Source organism: Triturus cristatus, chromosome 7, assembly GCF_964204655.1.
Source record: "Triturus cristatus chromosome 7, aTriCri1.1, whole genome shotgun sequence".
NCBI lineage: Eukaryota > Metazoa > Chordata > Amphibia > Caudata > Salamandridae > Triturus > Triturus cristatus.
The window spans coordinates 1442603776-1442626955 of NC_140590.1; the positions used below are offsets into that span (position 1 = coordinate 1442603776).

General features: G+C 40.7%; 1 protein-coding gene across 1 annotated transcript in view; it reads left to right on the top strand.

Annotated features, from left to right (window-relative positions):
• DLGAP4 (DLG associated protein 4) overlaps positions 1–23180 on the top strand; it is a 1545411-nt gene that overhangs the window by 357527 nt on the left and 1164704 nt on the right. Inside the window, exon 2 of the mRNA XM_085619178.1 lies at positions 7847–7914. The gene's annotated coding sequence lies outside the window, so the exon portion shown is untranslated. The remainder of the gene's footprint in view (positions 1–7846; positions 7915–23180) is intronic.

Consider the following 23180-nt stretch of genomic DNA (forward strand, 5'->3'; position numbering starts at 1 on the left):
GTGGTTATGTGGTGCAGAGAGTAGGTGGCTTGTGCAGGAGCTAGCACAGAGGTAGGAGGGATTTATTAAAGGGTGTGGAATGTGGGTTTGAGGAGGAGTGTGTTTTAGTGGTGATGCAGAAAGTGCTGCATTTTGTAAGGCATGCATGGAGGAGTAGATGGGGATGTAAATTGTAGTGTTAGGCCATTTAGGTCTTAGGTGGTGTAGGAGCTGATGTAGTGTGGACGTCATAGTGTAGAGTACATGTAGTTCTGTAAGGTGAAGGTGCTGAGTTGCTTTGTATTTGTAGTGGGATACAGCTGGTGATGTAGATGGGTTAGAGTGTAAGCCACATATTGTATATCGGTGGTGAAAGCTCTTGATGTGCATAACTGTTTGTGGTGTATGATGTATAAGGTGCACATGATGTAGATAGTTTATGGGGTAGGTGGTGGTGTAGGTAGATTGAGGTGTAAATGTTGATTTGTGTGTGTTGGTGTGTAGGTGGTGGTTTACTCCACAAGTGGTGGCGTAGGTGGAAGTGCTTAGTGTCGGTGGTGGTGTGGGATGTATGTTATTATGTAGGTGGTAGCATGAGATGCAGATGGTGCAGGGGAGTGGGCGGTGAACAAAGCGATTTAAAGGACTGGCGTATTTGTCTGTGAGGAGTGAATGGCAACACGGAGTGGAGAGTTAATGAGAAAAGGAAGGAATACTAGCATAAACAACTGTGTGTGTAGGTGGGGAATTTGGTCAGAGTATAAGTCGCAGTGGGGAATGAACTAGCCCAAATATAGGAGGCCATTTTGTGTAGGCAAGCTGTTCAGGAATGCTTTAAACGCATGATGGTGGGATTTGGAATTTGGGTCGTTTGTAGTCATAACTTTCTGAAGGGGAGAATGGTTGGTGTGAAACTCTCTGAAGGAGATGGTGGGGCATCTGGTGGTAAACACATACAGATGTGAAGGAAGACTCTGCTGGAAACCAAGTATTCACAAGATTATGTCTCCTACTGATAACATTGTATTCTTTCAGTTGTTTTAATCTACTTATACATTACCTGTTCGTTTGTATTTTAGTTCATTTTTACTGTGCGTGTTTCTTGTTTTCCTAGACATATGGTAGTCAAGAATCACCTTAAGGTTTTGCACATAATTCTCCTGTTTGCTTGTTTATGAAGGGAGGATGTGTTGTTTCTCCAGAATGTGCTTCTAATTGCTCCATTCAGGAATGGTAGCTGACGTTTGATTGCAGGAAGGACAGTTTGAGAGGTGGATGTAGGGGCTGAGGTGTTTTACAACTAAGCTCTTCAATAAACTCAGCTTTCAACATTCTGTTGCATGATGTCTCAACCTTCACATAGTTACCAATTTAGTAGTGCTCAGTTTACCAGCGTTGGAAGTCTGAATGAGCCTTGCATGGATTCAAATTAGTTAATCAAACCACGTTGTCCATCAACAAGCGTTTAACTCATTGAGCCACCTTAGTTGATCATTTGAGTTGGCCAGTATTTTATTATAGAAGGCTCTCACAAATTGGATATGTTAAGGACTAAGGGCCAGAATTATCAAGGTTTTGCGTCGCCCTTGCACCATGCAAGTGGGTGCAAGGGTGACGCAAAACTTAAATGCGATTTATCAAGCCATGCAAGGCCTCCTTGTGTGGCCCTGCATGGCTTGATACATCTAGAGAAATACACAGCAGCACAAATCACTCGCTTGTGGTACTCTGCCCCAGGGAGTCCATCCATGGGTGGAGCGTGGGTGCTCCCACGCATCCACCCGTTGATTTTGATTCATTCTCAGATTTGCCATTAGTGGCAGGCCTGAGTATGAGGCAAAACGCTACTCCTCCCAGGCGAGGCGTAACAAGAAAAATATCTTTATTTCTCCAAATTTTTCCCTCTTTCCCTGTGTGCTGCAGAGCAGCATGCAGAGAAAGAGGAAAAAGCCTCTGGAGATTATTTGGGTGCAGGAAGGTGTCCCTACCTGCACAAAAACAAACCTGCCTACAACACAAGCACCCTTGCACCATGACGCAAGGGTGCCTGCGTTGGCACTAGGGCGCCAAAAGTGCACCTGAGTAAGGGAAGAATGCATAATATAATGTTAAATACGGCACATTCCTGCCTTTTCCCTATGAAGCAGCCCCTAATGGGCCTAATTGTCTCACCAACCTCATTCTTGGCTCGCTGGGTCAAATCTATTGGTAGAAGTAAATAAAATGCTAACTGGCCTTATCAATGCCTGTTTCCTCTTCTGTCCTCCTTGCACCCTTGACCCAGGCTCCTCCTCTTCTTTCTATCCCACTTATCCAGAGTGCTTCATCTCCTTTGTGCTTTCTCTTTTACTAACGCTCCATTTTCGCTTCTAGCTTGTATTTTCGATCCTTCCATGTCAGTCTCATCTCTTCATCCTCATTCCGTTTCTCTTCTCCCTCCCTATGAATCTCCTTTCCTGGCAGGACCACTGTGCTCGTCGTGCCAGTGCTAATACTCATTAATAAAATTAGCAACAATCTGTGCATATCTAGCTACTTAATCTTCAGGCTGATCCATCTTCGAGTGCAGCCGGCGAGTGAGTCTCCCTGCTCAAGATGGCAACAAGCCCTGAGCCTGCCCCCTCCTGCGTCATACTGAGGCTAGGTCATTCCAGACTGATCCAGTGGATTATGGGTTCCATCACTTTACTGCTTATTCCATTTTTGGGGGCTGGATTTCTTTGCCTGTGCTTCTCCACAGTAAAAGCTGGCTTAGGAGACTAATGCATCCCAAAAAGTTATCCGAGCTCGGCATTAAGGACTGAAAATTTTATAAAAAAAATTTTCGTGGAATTATGAGAAATTCCAGAAAAATAATGTGAAATAATACAAAATGCAGGTCTGGCATTATGCTCTATATTTTAGTGTGAAATACGTCCTTGTGTCCATTTTTGACACAAAGATGTATTTACACAAGCATCCCGAAGAACGGCCATTCACTGCTGTTCGCAGGCGTTCGTGGTTGAATGAAGCTTTTTTTTATACTGAGAACGTAATTATGGGGTCTGGCGTAATGGTTCAATTTTGTTAATTTTGTGTAACAAGCATAATGCGAAGTTCCTGAAATTACACAGGTGTAATTTAAATTTCACGCAAGCCTACTTGACACCCTAGTAACAGGTTCAAATCCTGCAGATTTCCTTCATCTTCCATAACTGGATAACATAAGTGCTGTTGACATGAGTAACAATGTCACAGGGACTAATGCCCGCATCAAATGATGAGTAAATGCTTCCCGGACTACAGTGAAGATATGCATTTTCTGGAAATGTAAATCTCATTTAACGCCCCCACACAAAGAGTGGATGGATGCAAGCCTTACCCATGTTTGCTACACACTATCTATGAACACAACGATCCACTTCAGGTTTTTAATGATATGTGTGGCCCAATCCTTCTTCTGTTAGTTTAAATGGCTTCTCATAGATTGTGGGATTCCACTCACTGAATGTAGTGTCTGACTCATTGGAAATTTCCATTTTCTCTTTTCTCTTCCTCTTTTTCTCTCTCCTTCTTGTCCCACCTATATCAAAGAGACTGAGAATTCTTTAGACCTGCAAAGTATGTAATAATTTCCAGATGATTTTCCAGTATCATTGGAGAGTGGCTACTGTATTAAGTTTAGTTGAAGTTCATTAAACCTATAGTTTTCCATGACATAAAAAGTGTTTTGGAAAGGTCTGATCTCATTCATGGTATTGTGGCCTTTTGGGGATTAACACTCCATACTGGGATATTGGTAAATTGGACATTGTGAATTTGTTTGCTCTTACCTTTAATATTTCCATTAATATCTAAACCAATGTGGTGGTGTCAATTGTATAATTTTTTTTAGATACCTAAAAAAAAAATTAAAACAGAAGTGAGTAGCAATAAATATCTGCTATGTGTCAATAGCAATACGAGGCCTCCTTGTGGCTGAATGTTCGCTCTACATCATAGTGAGTCATACAAAGCAACCCGGAATCTAGGATTATTGAATGCCCCATTCCACTAAAACCATGCCTTTCTTAGTAATATGGGTTTTCATTTAACTTCATTAATCTAATTTCATTCTGGGAGTTGTAGTCCTGGTTCACTTCATTTAATCCAATTGACCTAGCACCCCTGAAAACAAAGACTTGCAAATGAAAAGCTCAGGACCTCAGCATTGTGTTGAGCATGACCTGTCATCAGCTTAACGTATACTGAAAGTCAGTGCCTACTGCAAGCAAATCAGGAGCAAAATGAACCTTGGAACCATGATTTGCACCTACCATTCGGACCCAAAATGGCATTTGCACTGGCAAAGGCATCGAAAGACGCATGATTTTCCCAGTTGTGTAAATCTTTACAAAAATGAACTCAACAATTTTTTTTCTAAATAAGAGTTATTCTGGGAAATGTATACATTTAGCAATTCTTGAAAGGTTAGAAAGGTAGCACATTCCTTAATTTCTTGTTTTGGTAGAGAGTACTGTCTAGCTATCCTACTCCCTATGATGGGCAAAGATTTTTTTTAAAAAGAGCCCATTTAAACTATTGTGGGGGTGTGAGTCTTCATATTCTGAAGCTACAATGGCATAAGTCTATGTACGGTGAACATATCACCTGGATAATATTTTTTCTCCCAAAAAGTATCTATATCAGCGCTGATGAAGATGAACTTGGGCTGGCCTGGTCAGGAGGTACGTTGTCAGCATATATTGACAAGGAAGATCCACAAAAAGTCATCCTTGGACAATCAATCAATCGGCTTGTATAGCGCAAAACTAATCACCTGGAAGGGTCTCAAGGTGCTGAGGGGTTGGGGGAGTCCGCAGTGGTCTGGGGGGTCACTGAGTTCCATCGCAGAGCCAGGTCTTGATGTCCTTTAGGAACATAGGAAGTGATGTGGTCTGTTGGAGGTGGAGCAGACAATAATGTCAGGCAAATAAAAACAACCTAGCAATCAGAACAATCCAGAAATAATTTTTAGGAATATAAAATATTTACGCTACTTGCACCAGCTGCTATTGACTCTGAAGAGCCAGGAATAGAAAAAACGTAAAACTTTGTCAGTTGGTCGCAGTAGTAATGGAACTAACAAATGATAATAGGACGGTACTTTAAATTAGTGCTGAATACCGAGAACCCCAAGGCACTAATCCTTGTAGTGCACAGCTGGAAATTGAGTAGAAACCACACACACACACACACACACAAACAGTCAGGTTGATTATCTATCAGAGTGTCATTTCAAAGATCAGGTTAGCTCAATGAAACCATTTGAAATCTAAATGGCCAGTCAAGGGCAGCTCTACAAGAGCTCTTTGTGGGCATCCATTCTGAATCTACTTTGTGTGACTGCCCTAAATATGGGACCGAGTACCAGAGACATCAGGAGGACCCTGTTAATCTTCGCATATTATAAGGGTGCTCTAATTGAGCTGGTTAATGATATGTTCCAAATCATTAAATACAGTTGTTGGGTTCTGGTCAAGGTCTTGTATTACCAGCTCCCAGATCTGACAGAGACAATTAATATCCTGCCCCTATCTCAGTCAAAGAAAAAACTTGACTCAAGCAAGTGACTCCACATTTGTCTTGCTCTAAAGGTTTGGGCTAGATTTACACTGCAGAAAAGATCATCTTGGATCAATTATGTATAGATTTTAAATCTATGTACTTCACCATTGACCGACCTTTGTTTTGGATCAAACAGCAAACTCTTAATATTCCTGAAAGTCGGCTAAATTCCAGAATTTTTTTAAATATAGAAATGCTTCGCAGCTTTACCTTGATAAGACAAATGCAAATTCTTTAACTATGAAACTGACTCAAGACCATGTGATTATGCAGGGGTGTGTGCTTGCGAACTTGATTTTCAACCTTTCTTGGCCAGGTTTGGCTTTAGCTCTAAATGCTCTGAAAAGTAGTCCTTCGAAATTGGACAAGATTGCAATCCCAGCTTTAATTTGTACAGAAGGCATAGTGCTTTTATCTTACACTCTGGAAGGAATGCAGCGTAGTTGTTTGAGCAGTATGTGTAGCAAAACATTTGGTGATAAATCTCTCCAAATCCTAAAAAGTGTGTAATTTGGTGTGATGTTATTTGAACACCATGTGATGCCTAAATAAATGTGTAGTTGTCGTACAGGAGTACTGCTTTTTACAGCTCACAGTAGATGATAAACTATGCTAGAAGTAGCTTGAAAGGAAAATGACTAAGAATACAAGGTCACATTTTTATAATTGAATGTTTGATGGTTTATCCATTGTATCGCTGAAACTGGCCTATTAGTGCCAATGATAAGTTTGACAGCACCAATTCTGAGGGTTGGGGGGGGTGGTGAAAGGGGCCCATAAATATTTCAGAAATGGCCCATACTGAAGGAAGCCATCAGGTTGAAACCACAATGTAGAACTCCAAAATCGATGGATGTGCAGCCAACTGCTACACGCTGCTATGAAGTCCATAAGGCAGCCCTAGACACCACCCCTGCTGGAACATATGATATGGCTGTATTGGCTTCGGATGTAGAGAAGATCTTAAAAATGTGTTCTCCCTTAATCCAGCTCCCACAGGAAAGTCTTTTCAAATGAACACATTAAAATGAATAAAGTGGTAAGGAGATGGAAACTATACAGCATGTACTATATTACTGTATTCCTATGCAGGGTTAGAGACACGGGAGCCAACATATAGTTCCTCTAACTAATCATATCAGATGGCATCAATGGATGATGCACTTTGTTCCTTATTTAGACTTGGATAATGTCGAGTCTAGATTATAAATAATATATATATGTTTGGTTTGTTTTATGAATGTCTAACTGTTTGATTATGGCATGCTGTATCAACACTTTTTTATGGGTTTGTAAACCAATGTAAACTACCTAATCGATAGACAAAGTCATCTGGCCCAAGTATGGTCTTTAACCAGCCTATTCTCAAGATTTACCTGCAAAACACATTGGGGCAGATTTATGTTCCCTGGCGCATCCCTGCAAATCAGCATGGATGCGCCAGGGAAGATGCGTCACGCAAGTTTGCCCTTGTGCCACAGCAGATGCGCCGCATTTACAATGCGGCGCATCATGGCGCAAGGACAAGCAGATACGTGACGCATCTGCCGGCGTAAGGTTGGCGCAGTGGTGAAGTTGCGTCGCAAGCGCGACGCAACTCCAGCACTGTTCCAACCTACCCTATCCCTAACATGGTGCGTCAAGCCTTACGCCTGCTTCAAGCAGGCGCAGGGTTTTGACGCATCAGTGTTGGGAAAGTGACTCAGTGAAATCTTATAGATTTCACTGAGTCACTTTTCAGGGGCGTTCCTACGATGGAACGCCCCCCCTGAGTAGACACACCCAAATGAAACCTGACGCAGGTTTCATGTGGCGCAGGGCTTTACACCGTGACGCATCTCCATAGATGCGTCACGATGTAAATGGGGCGCAACATGGCGCAGGGTTTACGCTGCCGCTGCGTCACAAAAGTGATGGCTACATACTGCCTGAAAAAGTTGAGAAATCTTCCGCCAGGCTGACTTAGGTAGGTTGTACCAAAGTAATTCATCACCAAGGACAGCAGGAATCCTTGCGGGAGCCCCCACCATGCTAATGCCTTGGCGGCGTCCAACAGTGATGATAGAGAACTTTAGAGTGAGCTATGAGTTTGGTCTCTAAAATCTTAGCTTCGGCCTCGATGTTTTTTGTTGCAAGCCCAGTACTGCTGTTTTATAAAGAATTTAAAAAAGATATATCTAAAAAAGCAGGATTCGCCCACAGAGTCCCTAGCGTTTTTGCAGACTATTGTCTCATATGTTCCCAAATTGTGCACTTACATTTATGTTTTTTTACTTCACAGGCACTGATTCAACTGGAATGCTACGTGGTGTGGGCGGAGTTTCCTTATGGTCTGAGGTTCATCGTATGGTGAGTGGACATAAAAAGAGGTTCTACTTCCAGTTCTTAAGATCCAGGAAAATTGAAACATTATCTAGTGTTTGTCGCTGAGAGAGCTTCTAGTAGGGATCTTCTTGAGAAGGCGTGCAGGAGTCAGGCAAAGCCTGGTAAAATTTAAACAACACTAGTAAAACTTTCAAATTTCATGCATTTCTTTTTTGTGAAATTTGAGAAATTGCTAAAGATTCCATATTTCACAAATCTGCATAATTGTGTCCCATTTTATACTGGTTTCAACTGAAACTAACTTGCTGAGAGATATTTTTAACTAAACAAACAATCTACTGCAGGAATCACCTGTGATTATTTGAGCGAGATATGACATTGCCCAAAACAGTGGCTAAGACTCTGCTAAACCACTTTTTATGCTGACATCATAGTTTTTAATAATTTTGTCAAATTTCCACGAAACCTATTTACAGTGCTCCTGAACAAATAAGCAGTGTCCCAGTAGCACAGCTCGGATGCTTTTTTTAATGAAGAGCAAATGGAAAGTTGCATTGCATGAGTCAGAGGGACTTAAGCTGCCTAGATAGGAGCTAGAATAGCAGAAAAGGGGGAATTCATTAGCTGGTGCAATGGTGCAATGGGTAAAGGCACTAATCAAATACAAATGCTTGTAAAACTTGAAGATGTAGGCTTGAATCTTAGTGATTCTGCTTGGCCTTTCTTTTTTCCGAGGTCAATAATATGAACATAATGGATTACAGTTCTTTGAGTCTAACATGATAAAATGTTTTATAAGAATGCATTTCTTATAGTTTCACATATTGATTCTTTTAAGAATGGAGGTTATATTTCCAGGTTATCTCAGAACTGAAACAACCTATCGAATGTATTCCAAAATGTTGCAGAATTTAAAGATAAGATCCAATGATTCTAAAAATTTACCAAGTATAAGAAAGGAGGAAGTGGATAATACAATCAAGTTAATCTGGCAGGAATTAACAACTATTGAAAGGAAACTTTAGAACAAGATTAAAATGTACTTTAGTACTAGAGTTAACCTCTAGAAACTTGTAGTGGTATGTGGGAATATTCATTCACAGAGGAGATGTGCTTAAGAGGGTCTACTGAGTAGCCTGAATCATGGAAACTGAGGTGATGAAATACTTTAAATGCATTGTGTAGTTGTGTCATAGTAGTGAGGAAAATGTTTGAATTTACAAAGCTTAACTGTTCCAGTGCTACTAGAATATTTTACAATCTGAAATGTTAAAAGAAAGCACAAGGTGAAGAATGAATGAATTGGTCTTGTGGGCAGCCCCAAATATTGGAAGAGGGAGAATTCTAAGAGCGTGTATTGTTAATGGATTTTAACATTTTACTACTGTAGTACCTTTGGAAAAATTGTGCTTTCGACATTTCAGTGGAGCACGGGTTTTGTAAGACTGTGAAAACATTGGAAAAAATGGCCCAACATCAGTTTCTTGAACCTTAAACATAATTTGGGAGATATAGAATTATGTGTGATCTGGGCTAAGAGGGGCAACTTTTTACTGATTATTGAAATGCCTACTGGCTTTAGGGAGCCATTTATGCCTATTTTACACCAGTTCTCATGTAGTCCCTTGTTCTTACATTTAGGATCAAGGGGCGGCTTGTTCTACAAGTGCTGAAACCTACAATTGGTTTGTGTGTAAGTTCAGAATATACTATGTACCGGACTCTGTTATGGGCTTGACATTGTTCCCAATCTACTTGGTCAGTAGAATGAATAGTACGTTTTTGGCTACCCGTAAAAGATAAATTGTTTGTTTTTTTATTAGCTGATTTATATCGTATATGAAGAGGAGTTGATTGTAATTAATGCCAATGATGTTTTAGCTTTCAGTACTTCTATGGTGAAGAGTCCATAGACATGTATTAGGTATGGAGTGGCTGACCTAGAACTAGTACCTCTGTTCTGCATCACTTACAGCAAATCAGTCTTGTTATTCGACAGCCGAATTGCCTTCAGTACGGATGTAGATGCTGTTTGCTAGAAATGAAGATCTTAAGTTGTGACCTATTTTATTATTTTCTTCAATCAGTTGATTGTAATATGTGTACATCAAATAATAAAGCCCATATCACGAACAACCACTGCTTTAGTTGTTATATGTGGCTATATGTTACTATATTGATGTTGATAATAGTAACCAACAAAAACCCAGCATCCAGATCATGGTGAAAGTAACTATCTAATAAGTATTTTTCGCTAGACCTCTACTTATCTAGATGTAACTTGCAATCTATTATTTTTTTATATTTTTGACATGCAATATAGAGCATTTGATATAGTGAGGGTGTAAAATATCCATATATTAAATACCACATGATATATTGAAACCCTCCCCCCCATCCAACCTGTTGGTAATATTTCCTCACTACGGGGCTTAATCATTTGGGGAAAAGGTTAGAAAATCTTTCAATTATACAAAGACAACTGTGGAGCATATGGAATAGACAGACTAGTTCCTAATTGTTGTCCTTTAGGGTTAATTTAGTCCTGTGGGTGGTATATAATGTGGAATATTCTTTGCTCTGGAATGTGTGTCTGTGTCGGTGAGCTTAAAGCTGTGTGTTACTATTAGCATCATATTTTTTACTACACGGACACATTGGTCAATGGCTCCCATTCCAGTGTTTCAGTATTGAACTTTTTAATAAAAGTGTTGACTGAGGTGGATTTATGACTACTAAGAACGAGCACCAGATCTGCTTTAAATAACACACACAATAGGATGCAGGTTATCAGTGCATGCTTTATCTGTGATAGTTTGCAATCTTATTTTGGAGGGTGGAGAAGAACTTATAACTTGAAACTTTTTCCAGATCTTTTCAGTATCGATAGTTTGGAGAGTTCAAAGCATGGCATGGAGACTAAGGGCCTGATTTAGGTCTTGGCGGACAGGTTAATCCATCACAACAGTGACAGATATGCTGTCCACCGAAATATAAATCCCATTGGATATAATAGGATTTAAATTTAGGCGGATGGTCATGGGTCTTGGGTCAATGGATTTTCAGATCTGCTGTTCATGGCAGCTATGGAAATCAGCAGGTTGAATACTGCTGGTTATTCTTATACACCAGCAACGACTGTGAGAATGGGATGTGAGTGCTACTGTTTACTGACACACCTAAAATATTTAGCATCTCTATTGACACAGAGGTCCAGTAAACATGTGTTAGTACATAGTTTGAAGTTATTTGCTATTGAAGAGTCTACAATATTAACTATTGTAATGTCCTAGGTCCACATTCTCTTCCCTATTGGGAAATTATTTATCACGTTATGCTACTTTGCTCTTCTGCTGTAGTTGTGGTCATGCACACAGATAATGAGTTATATCTTTTGTTCCACCTCAACCAAAGCCTCTGTTAGCTTTGAGAAAAAAGCACTGCTTAATAGGTAAGAAAGAAGTTCAGAGGCTCAAAAGTTTTTCCTAGAAGCCTTCTGGCACACTGCTCAATGCCCCGCTTGCTGATTGCCAAGATTGATCAGTCTTCATTCCACCTCAAACCTTGTACTTCCACCACATTTGGCTAGATCCTATGTTTTTGCTGGCTGTAGAAATCTGTGAACTTTACACCTGATAACCAGTCATAAAGGTCCTGTGCTCTCAATTTCAACATGGCGAAACTGGCATAGCCCTAATTGGCAATATTGAACTTACCTATAAGTCCCTGGTATATGGGAGAAATTATACCCAGGGCCTGTAAGTCAAATGTGACTAGTGAACTTCAGCACCCATTGTGCTACACACTTCAGTGACAGTGTAAATGTGACAGCAGGCCTACCATTTGCAGCTTGAGTGTTGCATTTTTCGCTACAAATTTGACATGTCAAAGGAACACTTTTTGACAGGTTAACACTTTACTTTGAAATATGTACAAGTTACCCCTTTGTATGCCTTAGTGCACATAAGGCAGGGTGTATAGTATATAAAAGCAGGATATGTAAGAATTTAATATAAAACATCTCCTTAATGTGAATTGCCATATTACACTAAGTGTGGGCGAAGACTTCTTGAAAATGCCCAAAGTCTGTAGGGTTGGCCCCAGTAACATTTGTCCCATTGGTTATCGGATGTCCATGAGCAATTCCCACCCATTAGTTTGTGCCAGGCACAAATGTGACATACCCAGGCACCCACTTCAGAACACTCCTGATCCTGAGGAAGATCAGAAGAGGACTCAACCTGCTGTCTGCAACCTGAGAAGAGCCCTGAAAGGACTGGACCTGCTCTCTCTATTACTCATGACAAAGAAGTGGACACCAAGGGTCAGAAAGTTGACTTCCTATTAAAGCTACAGAGATACAACAAGCTTCAAAAGGCCTTGGCCGGCAACTGCCCAGCAGACCATTGGTAACTGACCTTGACTGAACCTTGCTATATGGCCTCTTCTTGATACACTGTGAGTCTATAAGTACCTCTGCTTACGTCCTGGGGCCTTTAGAATTGTACTTCTTTGCTGGATTAGGACTTATGGTATTAAAGTGAGAAGGTCAAATCTTTGACCAGGACGAACTTTGTAGGTTTACCTGACACACGCTCCATCACGACCAGCATCAAATTCCCCCTCAGTCTGTGTCTACTGGAACCATTGACTATCACTAGCACTTTGTGCTTCTTTATGCTATTGTTGGACTTGGCCCTTTTTGCAGGGTCATCCCTGAACCTTTTGCCATCCTCCTGTATTTTGTCTGACCTGTTGTATGACTCTGGGCACTTTACCACTGCTGATCAGGGCTAAAGTGCACATGCTCTCTATTGTAAATTGTTATTATGGATTAGTGACTCCATGATTGCCATATTTGATTTACTTGTCAGACCCTAGTACAGTGCACCATGTGTGCCTAGGACCTGTAGATCAAGTGTTGCTGGTGGGCTTGCCGCACTGATTGTGCCACCCACAGAAGCAGCTTGTAAAGTGTGTCTCAGGCCTGCCATTGCAGAGCTTGTGTGCAGTCTAGTACTGCCATGTCGACTTGGCAAGTACACCCCCTTTTCTGCATATCAGACACCTCTAAGGTAGGCCCTAGGGCAGGGTGCATTGTATGTAAAAGGTAGGTCATGCTCTGATGTGTGTGGCATGACCTGATAGTGAATTACAGCCTATTTTGTTTTTCACTATTGCAAGGCTACCTGTCCCCATAGGCCAGAATGGGCAGTTTGATTATAACATTTTATAATCCTAACTGACCCAGGGAAAATGGTTGAAATTCAGGTTTAGTATGCCTGATAAAATACATCTTTTACTGAAGTTAGTTTTAACATTCTGTTTGAAAATACCACTTTCAGAAAGTAGGTATTTTCTCACCTAACCATCCAGCCTGCCTCTGCTAGGATGTGTATTGCATGTCTGGTTTGTGAGTGACAGGGGCTGGGGAGGCTCCAGGAGACAGGGTGAGTCGACATGGGTGGTCAAGAATCCATCGACATTGTGCGGAACCGTGGTTTCGGCACCATTGTGACGTCACCTCCTCTCCGGTAAGGAATAGACGCCTCCCCTTTTTTGCGCAAGCATCGAGGACCCGACGCATCACCTCCACAGAAGCAAGGAACCGATGCCGCACAGCGCCAACAACACCGCATCTTCCCGACGCCGTGATCTGTCTTTGTTTTCGCTTTTCCAAGATACTGTTCTTTGTGGGTCTGTCTTGACTCCAGGCCCGACGCCGCGCACCTCGCGGTTGGTGCCGTACTTTGGGATTTCTTTGACCTCGACGGCGTGATATCTCCATTTGGAGTTATCTGTTGCTAAAGACTGCTTTTAAGTGAAAAGCCTATTTTTGGACTATTTCTACCATCTTGAAGTATTATTTTTGATTACTGTATTGTGGATTTTTGTAGTTTTGGTCTTGTGTTAAGTCTATATAAAGAATACTTATTTTTATACAACCTGTGTGGTGTCCATCTGTAGTGTTTTAACTGTATTACTGTATGTGTTCACAAATGCTTTACACACTGCCTCTGAGATAAGCCTGTCTGCTCGTGCCAAGAAACCAAGGGGGTGAGCAGGGGTTATCCAGGAGTGTAATCCCCTTTTCCTGACTAGATGCAAGGGTCCCTATTTGGTCAAAGGTACCTACCTCTGCCAACTAGAGACCCCCAGTTCTAACAGCTATTCCTACTACATTCCTGAATTTTTATTACCAGAAAGGAAGCATTATTTTTATAAACAGCTGTGACAGAAAAGGTAATTTTTTTAAAAGTATGTTTCTTTCCTTTCCAGCTTTTCGACAAAATTCCCAAAAGAAAACAGTTTCATGAGGATGACTTCCCCTGTTTAAATAGGTTGCGGTAAAAAACTATTGATACAGTCCTTTGTGATTTGTACATTTGAGGGTGACCTCCCCTTTCATGCCTTGTTCTACTTGCAATTTGGAAAAGGTTGCAAAAGACTTCGACTCATAGAAGTGTTTTTGTACATTGTAAAAAGCTCTTTTGCAGTCACAATCCCTGTAATTTTGTGAATTACAGGCTTTGTGCCTGCAAAACGGCTTTACACTTCTGACCTTTCCTTCCAAAAGATGCAGCCTTCTCATTTGGAACCAACAAAATGACATGTATCCTTCCACCTCAGCGGTTGATATTTGCCTTAATCATTGTACTCCTCGTTGTCATTACGGATGAGTGGCTTGAACAAGCCTCATGTTCACTGGATCATTGTCATAATGATGCCACACAGTTGGAAGGACAAATATACTCAAGAAAATAATTCAACAGGAAGACCAAAACACTAATACGTTTAACTAATCTACTATCGCTTGACATAATCTTAGTGTCATTTATTGATTCCTTTCCTCCAGTATTTTTTCCAATCTTTTATCTTTCCTAAGAACAAAGACGTTATTGTATAGTTGATCAAATGTGTTGTTATTTCTAGTTTAATCTGTTAGATTATCACATTTCAGCTCGGGCTCTGTAATACCAAATCCATCACAATTAAATGTCAACGTTAGTGTTTAATTTGTGCCGATGGTTGCGGGTGGTGTGCACCCGCTCTCATTTTTTGGTCCTGGGATATATAATCATAAGACCGGTGAGAGAAACAAAGACAAGGGAGAAAGAAAGAGGAAGTGAAAAATAGGAAAACAGTAGCAAAGGAAAAAGGTAGCAGGGATAAAGCAAACCTGCATGTGTGAGATAAAAAGAAGTGTAGAATGGCGGAATTAAGAGGGGTGAGGAGGAATCATTGCTAGGCTGCCGTGGCATTCAGCATACCAAGCGTCATGGTAATTTCCAGCCCTGCTTTCTCCCTTTGTCACAGTGCTCTAGACTGCCAGTACCACCATATACAACCACAAATTAAGCACTGGAAGTTGCCTGGATAAATTTAACACAAGTTTGGATAGATTAATCAGATAATAAGGAAATTTCTCCTACTTCTACATCTGATTCAGTCTCTCTTTTGGAGACATAAGAAACGAGCTTGTTATAAAACAGACAATTCACTTCCCTTGAAAACCCACAGTAAGAAAGACTGGTAATTCATGATGGGGTAGGTAACCCTATTAACTGCCCCAAAAGAACTGAAAGGGACACAGAGTTATTGCAGGTCTCCGAGTTTCTCCCAAAGATTTTGGCTGTTGAAGCTGTTGAAATGACCAGGCACAAGGACAGGGAAAATTAGGAATTACTAGAGGAATCGAAACATTGTACAAGTAATTCCTCATCTTTTGAGGGATTCTCAGGGTTCATCCCTGACTCTCTGCTAATTCTAGACCCCCATCATTAATAGGACCCTATGGGGCAGATTCACAGAACTAATCTGAGATGAAATCCTAAACTTACTACTTTTGGTATTCACAGAAGGCATTTAGTAGTAGTAAAGTTCGGACTCCTAACTTTACTACTACTAAACTGAGACAAAATCCTAACTTTACTACTTTTGGTATTCACAAAAGGCATTTAGTAGTAGTAAAGTTGACAGTGTCCAGGGACCAAATAAATAGCAGGTGAGCCGATATTTCACAAAGAGACCAGGGTGACCCTGCATCAATGGTGATTTTCAGTTGTGCAGGTTGGTACAGCAGTTCAGTTGAAGCTCTATTTTCACGGGCGTCTTGGCTTGTTTGTGTTAGGAGGAACCGAGCTTGTCTCTGCCGCTGCTGCAGTGCTGCTGGGTTTGGCAATTTTTGTTAACCTATCATTAATTTGCCTTACAACTGTACATCACTCTGGCAATAATAATATTCAGGTTGTCGAATTTAAGAGGGGCAGTACAAGTTTTGCTCTGATCAACTTTTATAACGCAGTGAGTCAGTCTGGAGATTGTAACATGGAGTCATTGTGTGAATTCCTAAGGGCTAAAGATGATTCCCTCCCACGCCTTAAGATAATAGCGGGAGATTTTAACACTCATTTATGTGGGAATCCTAGCCTGAGTCCTGTTGGTCATTTGGGTTGTAACAATCTGGAAGGAGTACACTTTGATCACTCGCGAAGGGGTTCACGTTTAAATGACTTAATGAATGAATATAACCTTTTCACTGCTATGTCAATAGTTGAGGAACAAACTGTATTATCAACCCCTACTTTTAAAGGTCATGCATCAGGGTCATATATTGACCATATTTTATTATCGGCAGAATTTGTTAACTTTATTGGGGATTTTTCGATTATTTCAAGCATTTTTAGCGATCACAATCCTTTATGCATTACTATGGGTGTGAACTTACTCGAAAAACATAACCCTCGAGAGAATCGTGGTACCACTAAATGTATTAATGGTAAGCGACGCATAAAGTGGTCTATGGTGGACTGTAAGCAATTTTATTCTTCTATTAAGAATGTATGCCATCATGATTTGATAACATGTACATCTACTGCCTCAGCACCATTACAAATTCTGACGTCTTTTAATGAGATTGCTAAAAGGGTGGAGTCACTTTTAACGTTACCTGCTAAGAGGATAGCTAATTCATCTAATAATCCAAAATGGTTTGACAGCAACTGTTCGAAGGCCAGTCGCGAGCTCAAGAAAGCATTAAAAACAAATCAGAGAGATCCTTTAACCATCAGGGCGTTGCGGGCTAAGTACAAAAAGTCTCTTGCTACTCGCAAACGTGCTGTCAAGAAAAGCGTTTGGGAGTCTTTGTTAGATCCAGAGATACTAAAAAATAGCTCTAAGTTCTGGGAGATCATTAATAAGCCCTTGTTCGATCATCCCAGTACTTCAAGTACAGGAACCAACATCCCAGAAGAAGTTTGGATTAACCACTTCAGTTCCATTTTTAAAGGTAATGGTTCCCAGGTACAATGCAGCCCAAAAGAAACTAGCGAAAATTCCCTGCTCTTCACAACTGATGAGGTAATAAAGGGCATAGAAGGCCTATCAAACAATAAGGCCCCAGGACCTGATGGTCTCCCTCCTGATCTTTTTAAATCTTGCATAACACTCTGGGCACCGGTTCTTACAGCTGTACTTAATGCTGCTGTGCTTTGTGGATGCCCAAAATCATGGGGGGTATCCACTATTGTGCCTATTTTTAAAAAAGGAGACCGCAGTAGCCCTACCTGCTATCGACCAATATCTTTAATAAACTCCGTGGTTAAAGTTGTGGGAGGAGTAATATTGAACAGATTGGTCAGATGGTCAGTAGAAAATAATATAATATCTTCAATCCAGTATGGATTCAGGCCAGGCCATTCTACAATCTCACAATGTTTAAACTTATACCTCATCATCGCGAAGTATACTAAGGCTCGAAGAGGAATGATCCATATGGCGTTCATGGATCTTTCCTCGGCTTTCGATTGTGTGAGCCGGGGGAAGCTCTGGGACGCCATGCTAAAAATGGGTGTGGATCCAAACTTAGTTGCTTTGATAGATGATATGCACTCGGACACCAATGCAAATGTCAGATTCACTCAAGACCTGAATGTGACCAAAGACTTTGGGGTGCATCGTGGTGTCCGACAAGGCTGCATCCTGGCCCCATTCCTTTTTAACTTATACATAAATGATCTGGAAGAGCATCTTTTAAGCACTAATACGGATTATCCGTATATAGGCCGTAGGGGGCTGCCAGTCCTTTTATATGCGGATGACGCAGTTCTCCTATCAAGAACAGCAAACGGTCTACAAATCTTATTAGACTCCTTCCATTCCTTCATGACCTCAAGAGAGTTAAGCATTAATAACTCTAAATCATATATAATGAAGGTCGGACAGGGAAATAAAAAAGTAAACTGCCTAAATGTAAATGGTGTACGTATTCCTACTACACATACATTTTCCTATCTCGGGGTCCTCTTTGACAGTCAACTAAATTGGGGACCCGTGATTGAAAAAAAGAAGGGAGAAGTCACTAGGGTAAACGCGGCAATAATGGACTTTTCTAAGAAAGTGGGCAATAGTCCAGTTGCCGCCTTGCTCCAACTTTATCAAGCTAAAAGTGTCCCCACAGCGTGCTATGGAAGTGAAATTTGGGGTTATGTTCCTTCGGATCCCTTACAGACCGCTGAAAATAACTTTCTAAAATCAGTACTAAGGGTTCCCAGGGGCACGGCCAACTTCTCCGTGCACGAGGAACTGGGGGTTTCCTTCGTATGTGACAAGATTGCTGTTAATCCCTTGTTATGCTGGATGAACTGTTGGTTAAATGATAACATTCCACTAACCCAGCTTATTTTAAGAGAGTCACTCACATGGGACAACAGGATGAAGGTTCCCTGGTTAAAGTATCTTTTTAAGTGCTTTGCCGAATTAGGTCGCCCTGAATTTTTTTTATCCCCTGAATCGATCACTAATCAGGATGTTACAACGGTCCAGAAAGCTTTTATTGGCCTAAGAACTCAAGATAGGGAATCACGTGAGCTAAAAAAAGAAAGTGTTCGTAATCATGCATTAGTAAAAAGCACCTTGCTCATGGAACCCTATTTATCCTGGCAATTGTCCAGTTATGACCGTTTTTTACTGATCAGGTTCAGGTTTAATTTGTTTCATTTTCTGCTGGCTGTACCCAGGGGATCTCATCGTGGACAAGTGTTGCCGGCTTGCGGCTGCGACGATATGTCTCCGCAAGACCTGGCACACTTTCTCTTCTTTTGTCCCTTTTATATTGTACCGAGGAATCTATATCTGAAACCCTGTTTGAAAAAACTAAACTTTATACAATATCGTCCTGCACTGCACTTTTTACAGCTATTAAGTTGTGAATATACCTTGTTTTTATGTAGTTTTTTAAAATTGGCAGTAAAATTTAGAAATAGTATGGAAGGATAAAAATAACATATGAATTGCTATTACCTCTTTTTTATAATGGACTCCACAAAATACTCTGAATGCTTGTTGTATATTTGTCCTCACCTGCTTATCTTATATCTGTATTTTATCCTTATGTATTAATGTGTTCTTTTTAAATGTAGTGTAAATGCTTTTATGGTTGTCAATTTGTACAACCGAATAAAGTTTATTGAACTTGAACTTGAACTAGTAGTAAAGTTAGGAGTCCTAACTTTACTACTACAAAATGCCTTCTGTGAATACCAAAAGTAGTAAGTTTAGGATTTTATCTCAGTTTAGTAGTAGTAAAGTTAGGAGTCCTAACTTTACTACTACTAAATGCCTTCTGTGAATACCAAAAGTAGTAAGGTTAGGATTTTATCTCAGTTTAGTAGTAGTAAAGTTAGGAGTCCTAACTTTACTACTACTAAATGCCTTCTGCGAGTACCAGAAGTAGTAATGTAGTAAGTTTAGGATTTTATCTCAGTTTAGTAGTAGTAAAGTTAGGAGTACTAACTTTACTACTACTAGATGCCTTTTGTGAATACTAAAAGTAGTAAGTTTAGGATTTTATCTCCGATTAGTTCTGTGAATCGGCCCCTATGTCATTAAATCCAGAGGATATGGAATTCACACCCCTTCATGCAGGGTTCTAGCAGTAAGAACCCAAGCGTATGGAATTGGCACAGGTATCGTAATACTTTTTTCGATGCAGTGTTCAGTTTAAAGGTACACTAACTAATTTGCATAGTTAGAAATGCTGTTCTTGTGAATCAGAAGCTGTGAATAAATTTGCCCTTCTTTGTGCCTAAATATAGCAAATAGGGATTTTATAGTGTCAAAAGTCACAAACATCTTTTTCCATGTTTAGGCAGCTTACCTCTTGTTCAGGCAGCAGACAAACATGGTGTAATGACCCACTCTACTCCTGTTTGGATCAATGAAAGGTGGCTCTGGTCTTCATGATAGTTAAGCCAATCTCCTCGCAATGTGGACAAATTATCAATTGGTGTCTTGATGTATACTTTGTTAGGACTCCCCTGTGACAGGGCATGCACTCTCGCTTGTAGAAGATATTGTTTATTGGAATGGGCTTGGAGACCGCCCATTGCTTACTATTGGTTGGATTCATTGTGACTCTTATTTGGTACCTCCTAATTGGCCAGCGCATGGCAGTTTTACTTCCTCTTCTTTCATCTGGAGCAATAACCAAATACTGATTGCTTTATCTTGATTAGTGCCTTTCCACTGCTCGCTCTGTGATTGAGGTACTATTATTTTTATTCTTCCCCCGTCCTTGTTGTCTCTTATCTCCCACCCCCCTTGTCCATGTCGTTTCTTCCCTCCTAGCCCCCTTGTCCCCGTTGCTTCTCACTCTGTCAGCTTCCCATTGGCTGCGTTGCTTCTTCTTCTCCCACTCCCTGTGATCAGTGTTGCTTCTTCCCCCTCCCAACCCCACAGTTATCAATGTTGCTTCTTCCTCCTCTCACTCTCCCTTGTTCATTTTGCTTTTCCCCCTCCCACTTCCCTCAGTCTGTATTTCTTCTTCCACTGCCCTTATCTGCGTAGCTTCTTCTCTCCAACCCTCCACTCTATCATTGTCCTTGTTATTTCTTCCCGCCAATCCCCAACACTCCCATTGTCCATATTGCCTATTCCCTCCCACCCCCTCCTTCTTGTTGCCTGTGTTGCACCCTCCATCTGCTGTAAGAAAAAAACGCCATCACTCAACCAGCCCTGCCTGTGTCATAGTGCTTTTTTAAATTTGCTGTTGCCCTCGCATCCTCCTTCCCACTGTTCGTGTTGCCAATTCGCAATAAGAAAAGAAAGCGCTATGACACAGCCAGCATTGACCGCATCATTGTGTATTTTTTCTTACTTTTAGCCATGCTGCATAGCAACCACAATACTGTACTACATGGCTAAAAGACATTGGCAAAGCCAATAGCTCTCTTATAAGCGATAGCTATTGGCTTTGCAGATACTTGATTTTGTCAATGACCTTTGAACTCTTTCTTCTATCTCTACCTACCTTAAGCTATTTCTCTCCTTGAGCTTTCAACTTTTCAAACTCTCTGAGTAGCATTTCTCATTTGAAGCAGTCTACCTCCTCCAAATGTGAAACCCTACAATTGCATGCCTTCAGTATTTTTCCCATCTCTCGTAGTTCACTCTCTGCCAGTAACAGGGCAGGCGTAGAGGCAGTGGTGTCGGTCCAGGACAGCTCTCTGTATCATCTTCCATCTGTTCTGCCATTAGTGCTGCTAGTTCCTGGAGTTCTGTGGAGATGTCACTGGTACTTGTCAAAGTTCTGTCCAAAGTCGAAAGAGTGCACTGAAATGCTTTAGTCAGGTTACCACTTTACTCATAATGACTAGCACAGTGCATTACCCACAGCTCCTATTGCAGAAGTTTTGTCTCAGTCTATTGATAGTGAGCTGATGTTCATCTGAAAGATACAGCGAGATGTGGAGTATTTCGATAGTATTACATTTACAAGTAAATGTTCTGACATCTGGTGTGTGTGTGTGTATGTGTGTGTGTGTGGGTGTGTGGGTGTTGCAGAAGGAAAATCACATCTCCCTATTTAAATTTAACACCTCTTCTTCCCTTCTCTGATCAGTCTGCACCAACTCGGATAACAAAAGTATTTTCAAGGGCATCTAAGACAATGAAAAATTTGGTGCTGATCAGACAAAGTGTTTACAACTTGTAAGCAGTGTCTCTCCAAATGGTTTCCTGTCACTAATTTAATCGGATTTCTCATTTGGAATTTTTTTGGCGAGCATAAATACAAAACCTCGGCACGGGTGGTCACTAAACATTTATGTGACAGAAGCCTTCGAGAAATTCGATGCCTTTTCTTGGTTTGTAAAAATGTGTTCAGCTGTTCGGTATATACAAGCCAAAATTTGAGACTCTACAGCAAATGTCAAGGTGTATCTCTGTGGCTAAAAGGTTTGTGCATACATAGAATGCCTCCTGTACGTGCACAGTACGAATGTATGACCTTAAAACGCAACCATTTACAACGCAGGCCTTTACAACGCAGTCTTTACATCGCATGCCATCACAACACATTTTTAGAAACTACATTTACAACGCATTCCATTACAACACATACCATTACAACGCATACCATTACAACGCATATTACTTTTAAGGCAATGGTAGGATAAGTGTTGGATAGTGTAGGGGTAAAAATTACTATTCCCACTTCAGTCAGTGCAACAGTAGGGTAAGTGTTGGATAGTGTAGTGGTAAAAATTACTATTCCCACTCCAGTCAGTACAACAGTAGGGTAAGTGTTGGATAGTGTAGGGGTAAAAATTACTATTCCCCATTACTTACCTTATATTGCATTGTAATGGCATGCGTTGTAGTGACATGCGTTGTAATGGCATGCGATGTAAAGAATGTTGTGTTGTAATGACTGCGTTGTAAAGGTAGTGCAATGTAATGACTGCATTGTAAAGGTTGTTTCCCGAAGAGTACTAAAGTATACCTTGTGAGTTCACAAGCATAACTGAGCATCTATTAAAACACCCCTTAGTGGTTAGCATGGGTAAAGTCATTGCATTGGTGGCCAAATAAAGCACAAACAGTGGGCACCCAACATACACTGGAGATCAACGTGGCTGAAACTCTATCCTTGATAGTCATCAATCACAGCTCTGCCAAAACACACACCTCACTCGAATAGATGGTGTTTCACTTTGTAATTTTCCATTTTGCACCATTTTCATATTTGTCCCTAATATATACGCAACACATACAATGTACATAAAACACATTTTTAAGGTCGGAGTGGATGAAGCCCACACATTGGAGGTCAAAATTCACACATCCAGCAAAACACACATCAGCTCCACTAGACATATGTTTTTCACTTCCAACCATTGCATTTTGCAGTATTTTAATGTACACGAGCATTTAATACACAACACACCTTTGCGTTTTCGAACGGAAACCCTCAGTAATCAGAAGACATGCTTCACAAAAACATTCCAGTG